The sequence below is a fragment of the Tympanuchus pallidicinctus genome, unplaced genomic scaffold (assembly GCF_026119805.1).
Source record: "Tympanuchus pallidicinctus isolate F22 unplaced genomic scaffold, pur_lepc_1.0 scaffold16, whole genome shotgun sequence".
In the NCBI taxonomy this organism is placed as follows: domain Eukaryota; kingdom Metazoa; phylum Chordata; class Aves; order Galliformes; family Phasianidae; genus Tympanuchus; species Tympanuchus pallidicinctus.
This window is the reverse complement of record NW_026294679.1, coordinates 26,021,677-26,037,619: the sequence shown is the minus strand read 5'-3', so window position 1 is coordinate 26,037,619 and position 15,943 is coordinate 26,021,677. Positions and strand designations below refer to the sequence as shown.

Sequence of the window (15,943 nt, the reverse complement as noted above, 5' to 3'; positions counted from 1 at the left end):
TTCATGTTTATCCTGCAGCTCTTGTGTCCAGGAAGCACCATATAGACCAACATCAGTTTCTATATGCACCCAGGCAGCTTCCAAATAAGTAGTCAGGTTCCTCCATTCCACTTAATTCTGAAAAGTAGTAACAAATACATATATATACACACACACACATACACACACACAGACACATGTATATTCCAAATAAGGCCATAAAGCAAAACACAGCAAGGTCTCTGAGGTTCTTCTTGTTCCTGAGCTCTTACTCCACCACTTGAAGTGAAAATAAGTGGTGTATGAGAACACCACATCAATTAAGGACAGCAACTTTCTGAATAAGTCAATACAATGAAGCAAGCTAGCTTCAGTTCAGTCATGAACACAGTAATCTCCAGAAGGATCAGATGGATCACACACATCCATGCAGAACATGACTTAGCTCCTATGGTGGAAAGCTAGGATGGAAATCACTGCAGTAGCAGCAATCAGTGCTCACAGCATGAAAATGGGCAAAAAAAAAAAAAAAAAAAAAAAAAAAAAAAAAAAAAATCACATTATGGCAGTGTGTCTCTTCCAAAACAGCCTTCTTGCTATCAACTTCAGGCAAAGTCATTAGGCGATCAACAATGACCTTCTTCCAGAAGCAGCAGAAACCCTACTGAAATGGAAGCTCAATTCTGATCCTAGCAGAGATTCAGGACCACTGGGGGAAGTAAGCATCTCTGCAGCTCAGCGACAGCAGGACTGCAAAGCAGCTGAGCTTACTTTTGCACAAATTTTAGTAATACCACTTTGCCATCACTTAATTTGCCATCAAAGTCCTGCAGCTCTCTAGCACGTTTTAAGATCTTGGCATCTGCATGGAACGAATGGCTCCTTACAAAGTGACTACCAATTTGTAAAAGCCCGAAGATGGCTGTGCACCAGCCCTTCTAACAGCCATCCAAAGGCTCCTGTGAAGTTCTGGAATTAAAAAAATCTGTAATGTGAATGAGGAATAATACATTATTTGTAAGATGACTGCTTTCTGGATGAACAAAATACCCAGAGCGTCTCTCTGAATGCCTCCTGAAAGATTAGAGTACAGGAACAAACTTTCCTTTTCCAGTATCTCACCCATCACCTCATTACTGAGAAACTAAATTAATAATCAAACCAATTAATTAACCTGTTCCCTAGATTAGGGCACCTAAATTCTGTTTGCAGTCTTGATATTCAAAGAAACCCTCAAAATCCATCAGCACTGCTTTATTTATCTGTTGGTTTCCACATTCCAAAGCCGATGAGTACAAAAGCAAAGAGCAGGAGAGGCACAGACAGCACAAAGCCTGAGCCCCGCAGCTGGCTTCACAGGAGTGCTCCCACATTTGATCTTTTTGTGAGGTTACTAGGAAACTGGATACCAACTGCACTGACTCTGGGAGACAGATGAGGTGACATTCACAGACACAGGATGACAAACTCAATCTTATTGGAAACACAGAGAGGAAATAGGAAGTTTTCTTTACTGCTGAGCCAAGATTGCCGAGCCGATATGCACCATAATGTACAAGGCTCTGCTTGGCTTCAGGACTTACCCAGAACAGTAGAAACAATTGAAAATCATCTAAATCCCTGCTGCTTCCCCCCTCCCTCTCATTCCAAACCAAATTCAGAACTCACGCAACACACATCCTGCAACAATATCCCTTGTCTGGATCCAGAGGCAGCAGTGATGTGATAAACCCTGGCATGTTTTTTAGCATCGTCTCCCAGAGCTGGAGTAAATAACGTGACAGGCTTCTCACCAACAACTTGCTCTTCATCTTTACCCCAGATGCTAGCAGAGAGAAACATGCAGTATCTTTAAATCCCCCTAACCACCACCAAGCTATGCACAACTACATTAAAGCATATTTCTTTATTTACCCTGTAGAATATTTTTGAAGATGTTTCTGCATCATTCAGTATATTACAAGGTTAACAAGTAAAAGCTGCTAAGCACATAATTCTAAAACAGGGAACAATAAAAATATTTCATGTTTAAATGGAATAGCTCAAACACATTAAAAAAAATAATAATACATTCAGTTTCTCCTTAAATAGTAGCTTAGTGAAAGGAAAACAGGGAACACACAAAACATGGCACTAAAATCAATGAAAGGCAGAAAAGCAGCGTAACACACAGAAGAGCAGCAGTTCTGTGACTGTGTGACAAGGCCATACTGCAATCATCAAATTTCAGCTGTGAGTTGCCCTGGCTTACTTGTGAGGTAAATTCAGGTAAAGGCATGGTCTGCCCTTATTTCCTTCAGGTGGCTTTAGTAGACAGACTGAATTAACAATCCCTCATTAGCAAATTACAAACTGAGATATTACAAAAGTATGGTTTATCAAAATTACTCATGCATTTCCCCCACTGTCGCATATAAACTGCACTGTAAACAAAAAGGAGGCATCTGCTCCAATCCCTAAGTGTTAGTTTCACAAAGGATGTACATGCAATACACCTAACCCTGTCACAGGGTACCTCTGTCAGAAGACAGTGAGGACTCCTGAAGTACTCGATTTTTGTCTTCCAACGAGTAGACATCATGGCAGCAGAACAGTAATAAAAGCATATGGGATTACAAATCACCACGTTGTATTTTTATATAAAGGACTGCATATTATATATTTAAAAGCCTACCTCCATTCTCTCATAATAGAGAGCAGACAGCAGGATATGTGAGTATACTCAAAATACAGCTGCAAACCATGAATGGTCACAGATCTCTGAAGTAGCTCCAATAAGTAAAATAATTCAACTGATTTAAAATGGAAGTATATATACACACATACTCCACTAAACTAACATTTTTTAAGCGCAATATTGGAAATTTTCTCTGCCATGACCACATCAAATCTTGGCAGAAGTCACTCAACAGGACTTTCCCAACCTGTGCCCCAGAAAGCAACTCCTACAGGACAGCAGAGAGCAGGGGATCGTATGGCACCGCCCCTCCTCCTTCCTGCTGGCCGGCTCTTTCTCTTCTCTGGCTTATCGCTGCCATCAGAGCAGCACACAGACTTTTCCAGGCAGTTAGTAGTAAGAAGAAATACAATTCCTGGCTACCTCCAATAACACTCACTGTTACTTAAGCAGAAAAGCGCTACAAATTCTGTCAGTAGCTACCGAAATGTATATATACACATACAGAGATGTGCATTTAAAGAAACCTTTATTTGCGTGTGGCTTTTTGTATGTTTGTTTTTAAATAAATACTCTTCATGCACCAGGAATGTTCAAGAATGGAAGATCAAGAGGTCTAGCTATCACAATGTGATTCAGACCAGGAAAATCATCAAGAAAACTCCCATGTTAAATTATGCATATTGCACCTGCGCAGCAAGTTTTGTTTTTTTTTTTTTTTTTTTTTTTTTAAAGATCTGCAAACATCACAGGATGACTAAAAAAAGAGGCAAGAACCCAGGCAAGGAGGATTCCAGCAGTTAGGAGCAAGAGCACTCATCTCCAGGAGAACTAACAGTACTCACAGGCAGTGCATAACACATTCCCCATAGGATTGCCCAATGGATAAACTGATAAAGGCAGCATTTCCATAAAACTACAGGAGATACTCTAGCATTTTTCTGTCTTTGTAAAATGTCTTTTTTTTTTTTTTTTTCTTTAGCCAAAGATCACATATTAGCTACACTGCAAGGGAACAACTATTTAACATACTTTCAGGGAATAGGAAAGACATCTTAGGAAGACGAAAACACGTAACTGACTTCTCTTCATCTTCCTACCCATACAGTAATTTCAACTATGAAAATATTTCAGTACTTACTTATCAAAATGCATCCCTGAAACTTAGTATATCACAACTGAACTCTCCATAAGCCTGCTGCCCAGCAAAGCGGGTGGTCCAACATTCAGATCTGGAGCTCCAAATCTAACGAGCTGTTCCTCCACAACCAACAAAACTTGGTTTCCAACAGATGTGCTTCTATGAAACCCAGTGGCCATTTACCATTAAGTACCTCGCCTCCAGGCTTCCCCACACATCCCTAAGATTCTTCACATTTGCAGAACTGTTAGTCCATATATGCCCATTTCCAAATACTGATACTTCAACCTGTGCTTTTGTTAGCTCTCAGCTCTTCCTCTCAACCCCAACTCCATCTTTACACACCACCCACCTCATTCCCCATCACCTCTCCATCTCTGCACAGCACTAACCAAGAGGCAGTACTCATGAAGCCAGAACAAAGAGGTAATTCAGTACCAGATCCTTTGGAACCACCTTAGAAATGCCCTCCTTGTGGAGATGGGCACTGTGCAATTCCATCAAGGCCATCCAGCTCAGAGGGACCAGGAGCCTACCAGTGCACTGATAAAAAGCCCCTGGGGTGCAGTGAAACTGCTGGCAGGAATTACCACTTCACTCCAGTGATGAGCAGCAGAAGGGTCTGGAGCTGCTCAGAGGGATAGCCACTTGAAAACAGAAGCCATGGATGAATCAGAGCAGCGCTCACAGACAGTACACATGGAACCAGGCCTGACAGAAAAATACCACTGTTCTTCACAGGGGTGCAGGGGAAGAGGCTGTTCATATTAACAAATATCAACCAGTGAGAGATTAATTACTTACGTGGGACAGCCTGACCCAATAAACTACCTGTTGTTAACAGAAGCCTCATTGCAGCTTCCTCCACCCTTTGTGATTTAAACCTGCTCCTGCCTTGGAGACAGGAAACAGGCAACCAGATAGCCACGCGCCGAGCCCTGCCATGCTCCAGAAGTCCGGTACCAGCCCGTAAGGGGAGAGCACGGGAGAACACCGGGCCACCAAAGTTTGCAAGAGCAAACACTTGTGCACTCATATAGCGGACAGCGTGTGGGACCTCCTGAGCCGGAGCCACGGTCCCGATGCTGGTTGAGCGCCCCTCGCTTCAGCCCTCCTTACGGCACCTCTACGCGAGTTGTATCTGATGAAACAACAAACAACGCACAGTACAGACCAGAAAAGCAGCGGCGTTTCAGGTGTCGCACGCATTCTACGTTCCGAACAAAGCCCAAAGCCCGGGCAGTGTGGGAGCCGGAGCTCCAAGGAGCGCGGCGAGCGGCCGGGCACACGGAGCTGCGGCGGCGCGGAAGCCCCGGGGCCGTTCGCCCGACAGTCGCGCGCCAATGGCAGCGCCGCGCCTCTCGCCACCCCCAGCACACGCAGCGCCCCGATCCCGTCCGCACATCGCCGCGCTGCGTGCCACCGCGCTTCCAGGAACGCCGAGCGACACAAAAGCGGGGAACGAGACGGCCCCGCGCGCCGCAGCCCGCTCGGCACGGCAGGGCACAGCAGGGCACGGCTCCGCCTCACCGACCGCGCGTTCCGCGGCCACCCCCGGGAAAGGCGGCCGTGCCCCCCGCCGCGGCCCGGCCCCCCGCACCCGCGCCTCGGAGCGCGCAGTGACAGCGGACATAAAAGGAGCGGAAACAATGACATTCCCGCGGCCCTCCTCGCCGCCGTGTCCCCCCGGCCCGGCCGGGCCCCGCGCTGAGCTCCGCGCTCCCAGCCTCGGCCCCCGAGCGCCCCGCGGGGCCCGGCGCCGCCCGCCCTCCCGCCCCGGGGCTGTGTCACGCCGGGCCCGGCCCGGCCCGGCCCCGCCGCCGCCCCCCGCCTCGGCCCGGCGGCCCCGCTTACCGCCAGGTCGGGGCTGTGCGAGTCCCGCTGCGAGACGGCGCGGATCACCCCGGCGCGCCAGCGCCCGCTCTCCACCGGCTCCTCGCCGCCGCCGACGCACAGGAACCGCTTTCCCACCAGCTCCGGCCGCGTCTCCACCGCCACCGCCATGGCCGCCGCGCAGCGCCGCCGCCGCCGAGCCCGCTCCGCCGCCCTACGGGCCGCCCATGGCGCGCGGCGGGGGCAGCGCGGGGCTCTTCCCTCGGCGCGGTGGGTCCGCGCCCCTCGGCCGGGCCGCGCCGGGGGCCGCTCCGCCGCTGCAGCGCGACGCAAACACCGCGGGGCGGGGGAGGGCCGGGGGCGCGCGCTCCCTCCCTCCCTCCCGCGCTCGCTCACCGCCGCGCTGCGGCCCCGACCACTCCGCCCACGCAGCCCACTGCCATGGCGACCGGCGCCACGCGCCGTCTCCCTCCGCCAGGCAGCGCGCGGGGAGGGGGCGAGCGGCCGCCGCGCTGCAAAGAGTCCGGAGGAGCTCGGCCGCCGCACCCGGCCCCGTCGGGGTCCCCGAATCTCGGGGGGACGCCGAGGGGAGCGGCCCCGGCGGCCGTCACTGCACGGCGGGGAGAAGGCACGGGCTGGGCGGCGCGGGGCGCTGCTGTGGCGGCCGCTCCTCCCGGCGCGGGCCTTGCGCGGTCCCCCCGAGCGAAGCGGAGAAGCGACGCCCCGCTTCTGTGCCTGTCCCCGGGAAGACCGCGGGTCCGCCGTGAGCCGACACGCACTCGGCGCCCGGCTCTGCAGAAGGGCCGCGGGCACAGCCCCTTCCCGAGGCTCTGCCCGCGCTGCGTCCTACGAAGGTGCGGTGCTGGGGAGCCCAGACACGGGCTCGGGCCGGGGCGCGCCCGTTCTAGGGGGCTGAGCACCGGGAGTCCGGGTGCCGCTGGCACAGCCGCTTCGCGGCTTCTAGTTCGAGACTGGATCTGCAAGCTGCGCCGCCTCTTCTCCCCTCCAGTTTAGCTGTTTGCTATCTAAGCGGCCAAGCATCCATCTTTCCTTACTGCCAGCACCGAGCTTTACGGGAATCTTTATCCCTCACGAGCCGTTAAAGGCACGAACTCCGTAGCACCCAGCACCACCGCTAGGCACTGAGCACAGCGTGCCTCCGCTCAAAGCTCCGGCTTTGCCCCAGAGCACGGCCTCATTATGCATTGGTTCACCTCCATCCGTTGTTGTTCTACTTGGCCTGTGTAGTAAAGCTGAGACCGAGTTTTAAGGTATTTTTCATCCTGTTACCGAGCAGCGCAGCTCTTGCTCTCTGTACTGGTATGCCTGCTGTCAATAGGGCAGGTTAATGATCTCTCATCTAACGCTGGAAAGCAAATTTGAATAGTGCACTTTGTGAAAAATAGATTGTGAAGCGAGAGCAATAATTCAGAAGTGCCAGCCTAGCACATTCCCATATATTTCAGTGGAAGAAATAATTTCTGGTACAAGAGAAGTTAATTAAAGAGAATAACAAAGAGTATTAGAATATTTCATGTAAGATCCCAGAGCTGCCTGGCATCACCTTGGCTGGAGATGCACGGAGATGCGTTCCATGGAACTTGCAGAAGAAAAACACAGTGCACTTGAGCAAAACAGGCCATTCATCCACATTTCAAGGTAATGCTGCCACTGACCAAAAACCAGCAGCCTTGCACAATGAGCAAAATGACACTTACGTAAGAATGGAGCACTTTAAGAATAAGTAGTATAAAAAGCAGTTACAAAGACAACTAAATAAGTGTTAATCATATCAAAACTCTTTATAGTTTTATTAGATTCCCTCTTGTTTAGCCAAAGAGTAATTTGAGATTATTACTGAATTATACACATAAGTAGATTACACTAATGTGCAACAAACCATAAAAATATGCCAAAAAAGCTGAGTTACATGATTCTAATTGGATAAGCTTGTGAATTTATCATAGAAGTATTCTAGTTTTCAAAGTAATCATCACAGACTATTAAGAATCAAATACTATTTTACTTGTTTCAAACAAATCTGGTGTCATCACCTCACAAAGCGATGACACCTGAATAAAGTTCCAGCATAGTTCAGAACTGATTACATTAATGCTTAGGTTTACATTTCAGCAGTCAGTTCCCAGATGACAAATGAATTCTCTGTCCAGCTCCCCACCACACCTCCCAGCACCTTCTTTGCTTCCTCCTTATCACCGTCCATCTCCGCAAGGAGTTGGAAACAGCAAGGTGTCGAGTGCTCGGTGTCCTGAAAAATCAGTTCAGTCTCCAGCTGCAGCAGAACTTAAGGCAATGGAGCTGTGCTGGGGCCTAAGCGCTGAAGATGCAGAGACCAGCTGGTAAATGCTCAGTGTTCCCTCATATCACACTGCAGTAGGATTTCTTCCTGTCTTAGAAGCCTTTCCAGGAGTCAGACTAATATAACCATCCCCCTTTCAAAGCAGCACCTCCTCTACTTCCTTGACAATTGTTTATGCAAATACTTGAAGATTTTAAGTATAGTCTGTAGAAAGAAAGGATTAAGGACAGCATGGATTGATTCATCTTCTGAAGAAAATGGTAGAAAGAAGCCTCCTCTCAATTTACTCTAAGGTGCCAGAGAAGTCATCCTCCCTGAGTTGAGCAGCAGCACTCAGACAGGCAACACCAAAACAGAGCCAACATTGTCAAGCTTGGAGAATAGCAAACAAATTCCGAGTGAAATGTCTCAAAATCCAGACATCAGAAGGAGTCCCGACAAGCTCTCCTATTACTGCATTTCACTGCCTCTGCAGCTTCTCCCTACCAAATGAATAAATCACAATTTGTTTAGGCAGGTGCTCGCTCTTCCCCCAAATTTCTCAGAGCCAAGCATCAGATCTATGAGCCCAATAGGCTCAGCTGTGCCCCTCTCTGCACAGTCCAACTCAAATTCACTCCAACTCTTGCCGTTTCCATGCAACCTTTGCCCTGCCTCAGGTGTCAGGAACTATTTCCTCTTGATCTGTGGGTGCTTCACCCCTCTTTCCCCATTTCCCACCCCAGCATTCTGTGACTGAAGTGCCTGAGGCTGAGCCCCAAGGTAGGGGGCTGCTCTTAGGGGAAACTCTGCTGTTGTACTTACACCCACAGTCCTAGCACAGCTTTGGTACTAAATGCCACAACTGAGTGACTTAGGTACCAGCATTCCCAGGAAAGTAAAAGAAGTTCAGCCATCCCACAAAAAACAAAGCAACACTGATACTAAATATGGCTTGCTGAGTCAATCCTTTCTTAGCCACACATAACCAGTATTTAACACCTGAGCCCACCTGAGGGAGGCAACTCTGTCCTGCCACAAAGCCATAGGAATAGGAAAGTGAGGGATACAAAGATTCAGTTTTCTTCTATCCTTTCAAGCAATGAGAAAAGCTATTTCCATGATTCTGAAATCACAGCATCTTACATCTTTTGCTGTTATTGAAAAGACATTAATGGTGCTATTTCTATCTTCTACAAGTGGATTCTATGACTATTTACCCCTCTTCAGATGGACATTCAGTCGCCTGAAAATGTTGTCATGCATGGAATGTTACTAATGGCATCCTTTAAATGTCACAGACTGCTAAATCACTTATTTATACCCACATATTTTCAGTTCCCATCCCTGAAACTATACACACAGGTCAGTTGCAAAATTAAGATCTCTACAAGGAGCTATTTCTAACTTTCAAGTTGAAGTGCAGCACAGCTTGTGTTGGCAGTAATTGTACCTTCTGTGTACAGATAAACACTACACTTAGAAATGGCTATTTCCACTTTGCAGCAAAAAAAATTCACTGAGAAAGGGAAAGTGACTTGTTGCAGTCACAAATCTTAAGGGGAATGGATGTTGAATCAGCTCTCCCTAGAATTCTATAGCGTATACTTTTAGGTCCATTTTATGTTTCCTGGGAAAATAATAAATGTCACTTTCCTCTGAATGTGTAACTTACCAGAGATTTGGAAAGTCACATTTTGCTTCCAAAGGCTCACTACTAGGAAATTAAGAGTCTACTTAGTAACAATTTTCATCATTTCATTTCTCAGTGTTTCTCAGCTAGAAAATACATAGCCAAGAGAAAAGCTTCCCCCCTACAAATATCAGTGTTTCCCCTCCAAAACTAACTTTGGTCTTTTACTACCTTCCCATTATCTTCTATACAGAAACCAAGAGCTTTTTGTAATACATCCTATGAGAAATTTCTTCTGTAAGCACATAATTGAGTAGCGAAGCAATCCTTAAGCACTGAATGGGACATAAATCTAGTTAAAATACATACCGCTATTTAAAGGCATCTATTTAATGCCGGTACAGACAGAAATGTAAAAAAATAAAAAAATAAAAGTGCAAAGGTACATCACAAAAGAGATGAGTCTCATGGAGCTAACATACAGTGACTCACTACTGTTTATCTCTGATTGTCTACAGCTGCAGCTCCATTCAGAGCTGCTGGCTGACCAGTCCTGATCCTTTCCCATGTCTCAGATTTCTAACATGTAAAAGGGCTGCAAATTTACTGCAATGTTTACACTGCAGGTAAATACACCACCACTCCCCACACCCAGCTATTGCCTGCAGGACTTCCTTAATGTTGTCCTCACTGTGGCTACAGCACACAAAGGAGGAAAATTTCCGCTTATTGCATGTGCAAATCACTCCAACCACATCTGTACTAGAAAACATTGTAATTCACGTGGTGCTGCTCTATCAGTTCTGAGAACAATATGGAATGCAGTGGGGTTGTTTTACAGTGAATTTGCAACTGAGATGAAAATAAAATATGCCCTGGTTCTAGCATTTCTTTCTCTTCCAGTTAACAAGGTGTATGGAAATTGTTGAGTTACGGCCTGAAGCTCTGATGGAGCATCTGTGGAAAGGACCAGGTCAGTCCTGGTAGCACAGGTGAAGGCAATTGGGTGGAGCCTGGCTGTACTCTTAGACCCTCATTTAAAGGCTGACAGCCACCTAGGAAGGATCTCTGGTTGGAGATCTCTCCCATGTGGAGTCTTTTCACTGAGCCTACATCTTTGGAGATGGGCGAGCACCTTTACTTTCCTTTGACATACTGTCCTGTCTGTGTTGGTCCTTTTGCTCTTATGTTCCTGTATTGTCCTTGTGCTGCGTTAATCTTTCTGAACGTAACATAAGGAGTAGCCAAAAGATGAATGAATAAATCATAGAATAAATTGGATTGGAAGAGACCCTAAAGATCATCTAGTCTAACTGCCCTGCTGAGACCAGAGACATCTTTCGTTTGATCAAAGCCTTCTCTGACCTGATATTGAACACTTCCATTGAGTAAGTAGAAACATCTACAACTGAAATATAGCCTTCTGTGCATCCCTTCCTCAGAAAGTTACTTTACATCTTAAGGTATTAACCACTCTATCTGCCTACTCAAGCCTAAGCTAAGGCCAGTGTTTCACTGCTTATAACAGTGCAGTATAACTATAGAAATACCTGTGTTGTACAAGCTCTAAAAGCACCAACTTTATGTGTTATCTAGGGTGTATTTTTACTTATCATTATATAACACTAAAATGTTGTTTGTTGTTATCTCTTTACTGTGGCAAGGCTTTGAAAATTAGCAGATGGGCAACAGTAAGAAGAAATTTGTGAAAACAATTCTTACTTCTGTATGGGAAGCACCCACCCCAACTTTGTATGTAGTAGTCATTCAGACTCTTTGTGTGATGATTTAATGATGCCTAAGTAATCACTTTATAATTACCGCTAAAATAAGTGTATCCATTCTCTTTGAATTAGGAGCTAAACCAGGACATTTGTCCTCACTGGAGATAGCTAATACACTATGTGAGACCCTTAACTAATAAAGGTTATACAGGGAAAAGAAGAATTGCTATATTTGACTAAAACCTTCTGCTTCAATTGAAAGCATGATGTGTGGTAAGTACCTTCAACAACTCCAACTTAGGAGGCAGAATCTTTAAAGCTTGATTAATACTCTACTTAAATTTCAAATAAAGCTTCTCATGCACCTTAAAGTAACAACAAAAGATCAGTATTAAGGACTGTGTCATTGTTCTCATCCGGGTAACTTCTCTGCTGAATTTCTCCAGTTTACTTGCAAATTGCCTTGATGTTTCTGCCGGTAAGGGCTCCTGCTGATAGCAGCTTTAAGTTGAAATTATTTGGATGTTAGTATTACTCTGACATAACTAAAACAGATAATGGTTACAGCAAAAATGTAACTTAGCATACTACTGCATGATAAGCTATAAAAGACTGACCAGATATTTGGAAGGCTGGGAATACTCCATATCCAAGATGGGAGGTAGCTGAGCTTAGTTATCACTAATTATGTGCTAAGTATGAAAAACTACTTTAAAATATTACTTATGAGTACTTCCTTGTTGGGTGAGGGGAAACAAATGTTGTTTCTTTCTGTTATCAAGGTGGAAAGAAAAGTTCATAGACAGTCATTGAAAAGCGTTCCTCTAGCTAATGCCTTTTTTTAAAGGTTCAGTACTATCTTTCTCCTCAGTTTCTTTGTTCTCTTTCTTTTAATATCACTTTTATTGCTATGTCATACAAATTCTTTTGCATTTTCTTAATGCAATACTATTGCTTTTGCTATATCATCATCTATGAATCACTGAAGGACAATTTCTTGATATTATCTTTGTCCAAACCACTGTCATATGTGGTAACTACCATTAACTAACTCTTCAGATTGCTGTTTTTATTCATTAAATGGCAGTTCTTTCTTCCTGCCAGCAGATTAGCTCAAGATTGAATTAAAAATGATACATAGCTTTCTTATATTCCAGCCACCAGACTTGTTAAGTTTCTGTGTCAGGAAAGGCAACAAATTACTGTTGTGTTCTACAGCACAATGATGGCCATTATTTAATAATATTTACTTGTTTGGTGAAAATTCTTATTATTTCCTGGTGCAGATGCAGGATGCAGACAAAAAATGTTACTGATTTCGCGCTGATTAAGCAATAGGGTTTCCTAATTATTCCTGGCCCTGTTACCAAATTAAAACTATCAGAAATTGTCTAGTGAGCCAGTAACATCTTCATTTAATTTGCTGTTCTCATTTAGGAGTCTTCCAAGCTATCTGTTACATTTGTTCAGGCTATACTTAAAACTAGCCCGGAAGGGGGATTGATTTAAAACCCTCCTTACTGTAAGAACGGTAATGAAACATTACATCGTACAGTGACAGTCTGAAAGGTACAGACCCACAGGAGCAGAGATGAGAAGGAACTTGATTGTAGTCTTGGGTTTAAGAGGAGATGATTGTGTTTGTTGCTGTGTCATTTAATTGAATAGAGATTGCTGCAGAGTCACTGACTAGTTGATGTCGGAAAGGACCTTTGGCAATTGTCTAATCCAAGTCCTCAGAGCAGAGTCGCCTGCAGCAGGTTGCTCAGGGACTTGTTCAGTCAGGTTCTGAACATCTCCAAGGCTGGAAACTTCACAACCTCTCTGGGCAACCTGTTCCAGAGTGTTCCAGTGCTCACGCAATGAAGTCTTATTCTCAAGTAAGATTTCCCATATTTAAGTTTGTGCCCACTGTCTCTTGTCCTTTCACTGGGCATCACTGAGAAGAGTGACCCCTTCTTCTCTAGCCCATCTACTTTATTCCAGTTTTCTACACCTTTAAAAATTCCAGCAACTACTGTTATTTGTATTAATATCTTCAAGTCTATATCATAGAATGACAGTGGTTGGGTCTTTAAAGGTCACCCAGTTCCAATCCCCTGTCACAGGCAGGTTGCCAGCCACCAGATGAGGCTTCCCAGAGCCCCATTCAAACTGGCCAAGAATGCTTCCAGTGATGGGGGCATCCACAGCTTCTCTGGGCAGCCTGTGCCAGTGCTTCACCATCCTCTGAGTGTTTTTTTTTGTTTTTTGTTTTTTGTTTTTTGTTTTTTTTTTTTAAAAAAAGTCCTAATGTCAAATAGAAATTTCCCCTCTTTTAGTTTAAAAACATTCACCCTTGTCCCGTCACTATCAGACAGTATAAAGAGTTGGCATCCTCCCTATTTATAAGCCCCTTTTAAGTATTGGAAGACTGCAATGAGGTCTCCTCAGAGCTTTCTCCATAGTGAAAAAGACCAACTGCTTCAGCCTTTCTTTGTAGGAGAGGTGCTCCAGTTGTCTGATCATCTTCATGGCCTTCTACTGGACTCACCCCAACAGCTCAGCATTGTTCTTGTGAGGGGTTCCCTAGGTGTGGAGGCAATATCCAGATAGAGATACTTGCTTTTCTGTCCACATCCGTTGCCCTGAGCAAACTTGTACATCTACATTTACTTATAGATACTGATCATGGTCCAAGGCTAACAGGCCAAAATACTAGTGGGCTCTGGTAATAGAAATAGTTGAAGAGGATGAATAATAAATTAAAAATAAAATCTTTGTGTCCTAGACATCTATTTGTCTCTTCCTTTTGTATTTCTTTTTATTTCAATCACAATGCAGTTTTGAGAAAACTTTGCATGGTATTACTGAGTTGCAACAGTAACTACATGAGAACATCATTTTATCCAAAGGTGACACTCCTAAAGATGACTCCAAATTATAAAACACTGAGCAGTGATCTTCACTGTAATGAGAGAACAAAACACCCAAAAACTTCCCTGGAACAACTTGGCCTGCATCTAGAACCTCAGTAGGTAACTTTAGACTTCAGGAAATGCCGGGAAATTGGTTCTGCTGGCTTTGTAATTCAGGTGAAGTTATTTACCTGAATCAGAATTTACATGACTGTACCTGAGCTGTACTTGAGATGATTCAGAAAGGTAATGTTCCAAGGAAGGTAGTGAGCCAGCTGGGGTGGCTATGCTGATGTTCCAGACTGGGGAGTGATGGTTCCTTTGTAGAAAGAAGCCTTAAACAGCTCTTATTAAATCTGTAATTTGAGACTCCCATCTGCCCTAATGTAATGCAAATCCCCTGCCTTTTTCCTTCTAAAATTAGTGACAACAGAAGGACGAAATGAAAGTTCAAGGAAATGGTTATAATAAAGCACCTTGTGTAGGACTTGAAGTCTCATATCTCCAATTCTCTCATATTTCAGTCTGCTTTGAACCCTGTGCCTAAACTGTGGCTCAGCAGTTCAAGACTTCATGTTTCATGTTGTTTAAGTGGTCTTTGTTACATAAAATGAAAGCACACACTTTCAGTAACTGCCAGTCCAACTGAAGACTGAAGTCGTTAATATAAGAGATCTTAGTGGTGTCTACAGTTGTGATGCAACATCATCTGCAGGGAAATAGAATAAGTTAAAATATCTTCCAATTTTTGCAATAGCTCAGAACTTCCTTAGTGACAGTGCTCGTGGACTGTGGTACTTGAGTTGTACCTGAGAATCAAGTGGGTCAACCACTTAAATCCATTTAATTAATTAATTTAATGCCAATTAATTAATTTAATGCCACTTAATCAAATTCTACAGCCACTCAGAGCCATAAAGGCTATTTCACGTTTCTTCGTTCAGCTAATTAACACACTTAAATGTTGTACATCAATCATTTGTGCAGCTCCCAAACACTTCAGAGATCAGTTACTGAGGTTCCTCATTTTTGGATTGCCCTCTGAGATACGTTTTCCTGTGTATTGTTCCTAGTTTTCTGGATCTTAGTGAATTGTTCATTAAAACCATGTTTGAGTATGAAAAAAACAAAAAAGAGCATGTGAAAGAACAGTATCCATGTTGGAATATGGCTAAAAGGAAAACATAACAAACCAGATCCTGTTTCACATTTTGGACTTGTTGGACTGTGATTTTAGTGTCAATTTTTGATAGCTAACTGTTCTTTCCAGCTATTTCTTGGAGCAAATAGGTATACAAAAAAGGATGTATCTCTGTGGTAAGAAGTTGTGATTTCTCTAGACAAATCTTCCTTGACATAATCTAGGCAATTGTTCCTAAGTCTCTTGCAGACTACTAGTATGGAGCAGCTAAAGCAGCAGTGTATTTATGCCTGCTAAACCAGAATTTCTGCCTGTTGTCTTTCCTGCCTGCATCACTTTCCACTGCTATAGTCCAGCTATGTTATACCAGGACATTAAACACTCAGCATCCAGAATGTCTAGACAGGCTGAGACACTGTCTGTGCTCCATTTTTCACAGAGGAACTGCAGTCAACTTTCCCCAGAACTAAAAGACTATTTGGAAAAAGAAGGTGGCAAAGTTCCTAGTACAAGGCACATCTTCTAGCTGCTTTCTGAAGCAAATAATACAGTCTGGTAGGGATTTCCAGCAGTGCATGAAATTCCTGCGTGAGCTTCCCCCTGCTCCCCAGACAGGCTT

The 15,943-nt window shown here is 44.7% G+C and overlaps 1 protein-coding gene across 1 annotated transcript in view; it reads right to left on the bottom strand.

The window, feature by feature from the left end:
* The window catches only part of JMJD1C (jumonji domain containing 1C), a 146,246-nt gene extending 140,470 nt beyond the window's left edge, over positions 1-5,776 (bottom strand). The window contains exon 1 of the mRNA XM_052676596.1: positions 5,652-5,776. The gene's annotated coding sequence lies outside the window, so the exon portion shown is untranslated. The remainder of the gene's footprint in view (positions 1-5,651) is intronic.
* Positions 5,777-15,943: the final 10,167 nt, after the last annotated feature.